The following is an 8,818-nucleotide window of genomic DNA, read 5'->3' on the forward strand; positions in this document are numbered from 1 at the left end:
CTTCCTTTCTACTAGACCGTTAGTGTAATACCACAAAAATCTAGACCAATATTAGAACCATGCTTCAAGCTCATGAGAAATAAATTATAGTTCTTTGATAGTTTTATGAGTGGTTTTGATGTATATTAAGACCTCCAATAACTCCTCGCTATTAAACGAATCAAAACATCCCTTACCGATTGAATTTTGAAAAAAATATTGCTTTAGTCAACTTCAAATGAGCAAGTCTTTTGTTCTACTCAGAATTTTCAAGCTCAAGACCCACCAAATGATAGAAAATTGAATTATCTTTTCAATGATACCAATTTTGCCCAAATTCGACACTCGGGTGAGAAGTTATGACACTTTTAGTGTAAAACAGTAGCCTAACGCGATAAGGCCGCGTTACGGTGATGGCCGAAATAACGTTCGTCCTTTTTCAGTGTGTCACCACGATTTCCACCACATCGCGCCAAAGGGCCATTTCGCAATTGTCCTTTTCCAGTGGGGCACGACAATTGGCACTGCGTCGTGCCAAACTTCCAGTTGGGAATCATCCGTTTCCAGAGGCACAAAGTGATAGCACCGCATTGCGTCGTTAGGAAAAATAGAAATTGTCCATTTTCCAATGGCTCGACGAGATTGTACCGTGTCGCTCCGTTATGTAAAATCAAAATTTTTTAGTTTCCAGTTCTAAGTTTAATTTTCCAAGGATATTTAAGTCCTTTTTCCTTCGTCCTATTCAATCAAAAATAGGATTAATCATTAGTTAAGACATTATATTATATATTTTCACAATTTTCTCTTGAAAAAAAACCCTATCCACCACCTAAATTCATAAAGTTCAACCATTAATTCCCTAAGAAAGTTTAAGAATTCAAGCTTCTCCACCCAAGAATGATCAAGAACTACAATTCTTTTGCAAGATTAAAACCCTAAGGTATGTTAAGTGTTCATTTATGGATTACTTTCACCCATGGAGTCCAAGTATCCAAACTTAAATTTAAAGTTGTGATCTTTACAAGTTACCATGATTTTAAATTGTGATTTTAACCATGAACCTCCATGAATTTTGATTCTCTATCATGTTTACATGAAATTGATATTAGTATTAAACCCTATGCGTTTGAATAATGTTGTTCACTGATTTAAATCATGAATAAGTGATATTAATGTTAAAATCATGTTATTACTCCAAGTTTTTATACTATTCCCATGCTTAGCTTAAATTATGCATTACAAGTGTTTGATGAAATGCCTACAAGAGTGAATTTTGAATAAATGCTTTCAGGTTCTGTCCCCAAAGTTTAGTAATATTTTTCTATTACTGCTATCGAGTCCTAGGGGTTATGAATATCCAAAAATTTAGTTGTTTACTTAGTCTCAATATCTTCAGAATAGTTTAGATAAACCGTGAGTATTACCACTTAGTTAGCCTTTAGTTAGCGTTCATGGTCAGTTACTTGTCCAGTTAAGCCTAGTTCAGTTTCATAATTAGTGTCAGTTCAGTTGGGAGTAGGATTCAGCACCGACCGAACCCAGGTATGGGGACATTCCAGTTAGTATAGGGGTTTGTCCCTTAGTAGCAATCCCTGAGTTACAGAACTACATAACCAATGTAGGTTTGAGATGTCGTCCTGCGAGTTTAGGGTTGACACATATCTAATGATGTCTTTCTGTTAGTTTAGGGTTGAAAAAATCTCTTCTTGTTAGTTTAGGGTTGACACAACCATTGTTAGTTCGTGGCACGGTACTAGCACCCTTCCAACTGGGGTCACAGGTTGGACCCCTATCAGCTTAGACTGGGATATGTCGGTTAGATGATACCTCTCACAGTTTCAGTTTCAGTACTCAGTTAAGAATTTAGTTCAGTCTTACTTGAACATAGCATACTGTTTATCAGTTATTTAGTTATCAGATTTCAGTACTTCAGTTTACAAATTATATTTAGAACATATTTTATGCTTGGTCATGCATTCTCAGTACTTACAGATTTCATGCATTCTATTCAGTACTTTATGCTATTCATTCAGTCAGTTATTACTCTTGTACATGAAACCATGCAAATTACCCAACCTTATTTAGAATACCAGTACATTCAAAGTACTAATCACATACTCGTTTCTTGTGCTATGATGTATCATATCATAGGTTCGGACGCTCAATTTCTGAATCGCGCATAGACTTTCTAGATTATCAGACATAGCAGTGGTGAATACTCATATTTTGAGGACATGCAATATTTATTTTCATGGTTTCAGTTCAGTAGTTAGTCGGAGTTAGTTGGGGGTTTGTCCCATCAGCTCCACAGTCAGTCAGTAGAGGCTTTTTAGACTAGTACAGACAATTAGTCAGTCATCAGTTTTTCAGTTGTCACTATTAGATGTTTTATTCAGTATTATCAGTATTTTTTTATAGACATTGTCAAAACTATGATTTAAAATCTTATGACATTCTTCAGTTAAATTTTGCATATGATCTATTGTTATCAGTTTTACTCTGTGCTTACAGTAGGTACCAGCTCATGGGTTAGCTTGTGGTCCCTCGAAACTGTAAGCACCGTATGACGCCCAGGGTGTACTCTAGGGGTGTTATAGTTAGATGCAAGAGAATAAGGAGGAGCAGTTTCATGAATTATACCCAATGATCAAACAAAAAAATTAAACTCATATGACTCATATTCACGACCTCTATCACTTCTAATTTTTTTTTTCTACTAAACTGATTTTCAACCTCATGAAGAAAAGTTTTTTAAAGTTCTCAAAAGCATCACTTTTATTTTTCATTAAGTAAACATATTTAAACTTAGAAAAATCATCAAAGAAAGTTATAAGATATCTATTTTCTCCATAATTTAAAATTTTTCCAAGTTCACAAATATCAGTATGAACTAATTCTAATAAATCAGTTTTTCTTTCAACTTGAAAATGAGGCCTTTTCATGATTTTGACTTTACTACAAGCCTCACATTTTTCAAAATTCTTTTTCATCATTGGAATTAATCCTAAACTACCCATGATTCTCACATAATGATCATTTATATGAAACAAACGAGCATGCCAAAAATTAGTAGAAGAAAGCATGTAAACAGAAGTAGATGTTTTATTCTTTTCAACATTCAACTTGAACAAACCATCACATGCATACCCCTTTCCCACAAAAACATTATTTTTCACAATTACATATTGATCATATTCAATAATCTGTTTGAAGCATGCTTTATTAAGAAGAAAACTAGACATCAAATTTTTCCTCATGGAAGGAGTATAAAGTACACCTTTAATATCAATACCCTTCCAGATGTAAAACTCAATTCAATATCTCTCATTCCAAGTACTTGAGTTGTCTGTTAATCTCCAAGCATGATGGTTTTAGACTCCTCAAAATTAGTATATTTTTTAAACTAGTCTTTGAGTCAGCCCACCATCCATCAATATTCTCCACCATGTTAATGTCTGTTATCATTTCCATAAATGGTTCTTCGGTAACGTTTGCCTGAGGTGTAGGCCCATGTTTCCAAAATTTACAAAATCGAGCAATGTACCAATCTTGCCATAGACAAAGCACAATCCTTTTTGTTGTACATATTAATTTTTTACTTGGTTGTTTCCACATTGTCCTTGGGATGTCTACCATTATTTTTCTTGAATTTTTTCTTCGTAGGCTTCAAAGTAGTATGTTTGTTAGTTTCAGGGGTAGCATTATTTGAAGAAGTTAAATTTACCTTCGGTGTGATGTTGTTCTCTTATGTTTCCAAAAGTGCATCTTGGCCCCTTGCTTCTTCTTCCATGCGGATTCTCATTATCAAAGTCTCAAGAGAAGTTTTCTTTTGCTTGTGGCCCATAGTTCTTTGAAATTCCTTCCATGAAGGTGGAGGTTTATCAATTATGCCACAAACAATAAGGTTATCTCCAGTTTTTTACTTTTTCGGACCTGAGCTTGCCAACAATAATTATAAAGTCCTGAGCTTAGTGTACCACTGATTTGTTGTCCACCATTTGGAAATGAAAAAATCTGCTAGCCATATATTTTTTCGCTCCTGCCTCCTCAGTGTCATACTTACTTTGCAAGGCTTTCCAAATTTTCTTTGCAATAGAGTAAGTTCTATCATAATAATCATAAAAATTATCAGATAGAAAATTAAGAATAAAATACCGACACTTGTAGGAATCACTATCATACTTTTTCAACTTTCTCTTGAAGAGAGATAAGTTCATCGTCAGTCATGGAAGAGTTATCTACTTTATTTGAATTCTTCTCAGTTAACACATAAGAAACGTTGAGAAAACTTAAGTAGAAAAGCACTTTACCCTTCCACCTCTTGAAGTGAGTACCATTGAACCAGAATGGCTTGTTAAGATCTCCCAATCTTAACATCTGCGGATTTTTTCAGTTGTTGCCATTGAATCTCCTTAAAATTGTAGGCAAAATTACAAGAAAATATTACAACTGAAAATTACAAGTGAAGAAAAAAGAAAAGAATGTCTTCTTCTTCTTCGGCTGAGGCACGGATATCTCGCTCAATTTAAGGAGATTCAAGCCCACTGCAGTAAAATATTTCACCGGTCCAGCAGTAATCTTCTTGATTTGTCCCCTCCAGGATACAACAACCTTTCTCAGAAAGAACAACTTAACAACTCTAGACAAGAGTTGAGTTCAAAGCTCCACAAAAAGAACACCTCCCTTCAACTAATTAACTCTTTTTTTTTCTAACTTTTTTGTTAACTCTATATTATCTTATGTGTCCCAAAACCATACAAGATCACCTCTATTTCTAGGTGAAGAGATCTTTCATGTAATGAATAGGATGATAAATGAGATAGTAAAAATGGAATTTCAATGGCTTTTACATTACAAGAGTTACATGAGTTACACCATATAAAGAATCTATATATATATCTATATATATATATATATATATATATATATATATATATATATATATATATATATCAAAGAGAATCAAGACCATGCTGATATGGCATGTGTAAGAAGCCATAATTTGAATTTATCTTTTTCCTCATTTTATTTGGAATTTTTAACTCATTTTTTAATGAAAAAATTAAGATAATATACACATTTATTAGAGAAAGAGTCCCAATAAAGACTAACTGTTACACATGTTACGATATTTTATATTCCATATGAAGGGAAGAGTAATGAAGCCAAAGGCGAGGCAAAGCAGAAACGGAAGAAGGAGTATCAAGAACCTCCTGAGGATGCAAAATTATTTATTGGGAATTTACCTTATGATATAGATAGTGAAGGGTTGACTCAACTTTTTCAACAGGCTGGTCTTGTTGAGATTGCTGAGGTAATAATGTCTCAGGTTTTGAGCCTTTTTTACAAAAAAAATAAAAAATTAGGATTTATTATTTGTGGAATTGAATTTGTTTCTTTTGTAGGTTATTTACAATAGGTAGACTGATCGGAGTCATGGGTTCGGATTTGTGACGATGAGCACTGTCGAAGAAGCTGAGAAAACTGTAGTGTTGTACAACCGTTATGTGAGTTATATTTGTCCTTTTTCTTTGATGGAACAATGATGAGATTAGTCAATTGCTATTTTTTTGGATTGAGCTGTAATTTAATTTATTGAAAGTAGATAAAGAACAGTTATGTTGAATATTTGGGTTTTATTGTTCGATCCGTTTTGTTACTAGCTGCCTGCTATTGTTGTTAGTTTGTTGTTTCTGTACTTCTCTTACTTTCTTTATTGGGACTGATTTGGATTGTGTAATTAAGCTGAGGGTCTGTCGAAAATAACCTATCTACATCTGAGCTAGAAGAGGTAAGGTCTGTGTACACTCTATCCTCCACATGCTATACTTTGAGAGAATGCTCTAATTCACTTTGAATTGAATCTAGCAGAGCATATCTTTAGATGAAATTAGGCATAAGCACAAGTGTTATTCTGATCTTGCTACACATGTGTCAAAAGGATCTGTAGCTTCTAGATGCCATAGGAGTAATTTGTTAGGACCAAATGTCTTAATCAATATGGTAAATGATGCAATAAAACTTATCTGTGATCTGAATGACAATTGATAAATGATAAACTTATTTGGTAAATATGGTAAATGATACAAGAAAACTTATCTAAAATTTTCTCTTCTCACATAATGTTCTTATGGTCAGGGAGTACTGACAGAGACTCCAACAGAGTTAGCAGCTTCACTTTCTTTAGCAGCAGCGAGAAGAATTGTGGAGGCAGATGAGTTCATGAGATCTGGGAAATATGAAGGATGGCTTCCACATTTGTATGAAAATGTTTAATTCTATTTATTGTGTCTTCTCAGGTCCATAATTAAATTTTTTTGGTCTTAAACTTTGCTGATTTCCTTGGAATTCTCTTCCAGGTTTGTGGGGAACTTTCTTAAAGGACAAACTGTTGGTGTAATATGGGCTGGCCATATTGGATCGGCTTATGCCAGAATTATAGTAATCAACTAATATTTTACCCTCTACATGGTTATTCTCATATTTTATTTTAGGATAACCTTCTTTACTTTCAAAGCTTCGTCTTCACCGGAAAGGATTAGTTGATTGTAAATTTGCTATGTTAATTGAAAAACTTAGGGGTTTTGTTGCAGTACGTTGAAGGCTTCAAAATGAATTTGATATACTATGACCTATATCAATCTACCCGTCTAGAAAAATTTGTGACAAGAATGTTTTGATCAGTCTGCTACATCAATAATTTTCTCAAGCTCATTGCATGTACTTATGCTTTCCTAGTTTTGCAGCCTATGGCCAGTTTCTGAAAGTCAATGGTGAACAACCTGTAACATGGAAAAGAGCTTTATCCGTGGAAGAGGTCCTCCAAGAGGCTGATGTGGTAATTATCTACATCAAGAGTGCACTATTAGATTTCTTATTCAACTATCTGTATACATTTCTCATTCATGTTCTTATCTCTGATCAAAATGCTGCTCTAGATAATTCTTCATCCAGTCCTTGATAAAAAAACTTAACACCTTGTGAACAAAGAACGGTTAGCAATGATGAAGAAGGTAATAACATTTGGAAGACTATCTATTTTGCTTGCTGATTTACACAAAATATAATATCTTGATATTACTCAACTCAAACTTGTAGGAAGCAATACTTGTGAACTGTAGTAGGGGGCCTGTGATTGATGAAGTAGCTCTTGTTGAGCATCTGATGAAAAATTTCATGTTCTGTGTTGGCCTTGATGTCTTTGAGGTAATAACATAGTAATCTATTCTTTCTGGTCATCCCATTCTCCTATTATGAACATGTTAAAGGCAAATTCAAGGTCAATACGAAATTTTTATGTCACACGCTATTTCTACCAAGCAAAAAACTCGCAAAATATAACTTACTCATGTAGAGTTTAGGATGCTTTCCCTTTTAAAATGATACACAGAAACACAAGTCTTGAAGATGTGTAAGTGAAAGTCTTGAAGATGTGTAAGTGAAACACAAGTCTTGAAGATGTCTTAGGATGAGCCTTACAGGAAACCTAGTCTTGCAGACATGAAGAATGCTGTTGTGGTACCCCACACAGCTTCGCTACTAAGGTAATCTAATGTATTTATCTGTACTAAAATAAGAAACTTTCTACTATGAAAGCTACTTTCCATCTAATTCGACAATTCTCATGATTTTTGATAGTGTTGCCACTTCGTAAGAAAAAACTAAATCTCCGAATTCATAATGCAGTGGACTCGTGAGGGCATGGCTATACTGGCTGCTCTGAAAGTCCTCGTACATAATTTTAAATCAAAATTATGGACACATTTATGCAAAAAATCACAGTGAACATAACAAATTTGTTGTGCTTTGGATTCTGAATGTTGCATATGTTTGTTGATGATGTTACAGGAAAAAATTATAGGGTATCCAATTTGGAGTAATCCAAACAGTGTGAAAGAATTCTTAGATGAGAATTCACCGCCCCCTGCTGCATGCCCGAGCATTGTGAATTCAAAAGCTTTAGGTAACTAATTCATGTATGCAATTTGTGAGAGATTCAAATTTGTGCCTATTTGCTAAAAATACAAATTACTTTCCTATTGCAGGCTTACCTGTTTCAAAGATGTGAACTTGGAATGTTTAATTAATCAATATATGCCAGATTGTTGGAAATTTAAGAATTGGAGATGTCTTTCAAGCTTGAAAAAGAGCTGATAATGTTTGGAAACTTTGATGTATCATGTATCACTCATTTGTGTATATTGGTGTTACATGATTTGCTAATAATTAGGACACACGTTTTTCACAAAATTTCTATTTTTTAATATTGTTCTCCTGATGCAATATTTGTGAAACAAGCTTTACTCTTTTTGAGGTAAACATAATTAATTCCATGTTTTGGTTTCTATAGTAAGTGATTTAATTATTTCTTTTGGTTCTCCTATGTTTTGTACATTAGAACATAACTCTGGTTTTTGCAGTTTTCTTGGGTGATTGAACATTCTGTCAGGAGCCTTCATGATACACTAATTCTAAAGTTATAAATATGTTCTATTATGGTTCGAAATATTTGAGTGGGTCGTGAAAACAGGGGGCATATTATTTTTCCGTACACCATTGCGGAGCATACTGTAATCATCTTTCTGATAAATAGACCTTTAAGCAATGCCATAAAAAAAAGACCTTTAAGCAATGTCTATTCTGTAGATTGTGTGTGCATGTGTTTTTGGGCTAAAGGAAGGACGACATGTTGGAAGATGTGTTGCGTGTTTTTGTATTAGATGTTATACCTGTAATAATACATAAACGACTTTGAGGAGGGTGATGATCTTGATATCACAAGTTCAAAGTACTGCCAAAAAATTAATATTATCAATAGTAAAACGTAACCTTCCTGGAT

At 33.9% G+C, this 8,818-nt stretch overlaps 1 pseudogene; it reads left to right on the forward strand.

Annotated features, from left to right (window-relative positions):
• The first annotated feature begins 392 nt into the window (after positions 1–392).
• Positions 393–8,047, forward strand: LOC124898591 (annotated as a pseudogene).
• Positions 8,048–8,818: the final 771 nt, after the last annotated feature.

The sequence above is a fragment of the Capsicum annuum genome, chromosome 5 (genome assembly GCF_002878395.1).
Source record: "Capsicum annuum cultivar UCD-10X-F1 chromosome 5, UCD10Xv1.1, whole genome shotgun sequence".
Taxonomy (NCBI): domain Eukaryota; kingdom Viridiplantae; phylum Streptophyta; class Magnoliopsida; order Solanales; family Solanaceae; genus Capsicum; species Capsicum annuum.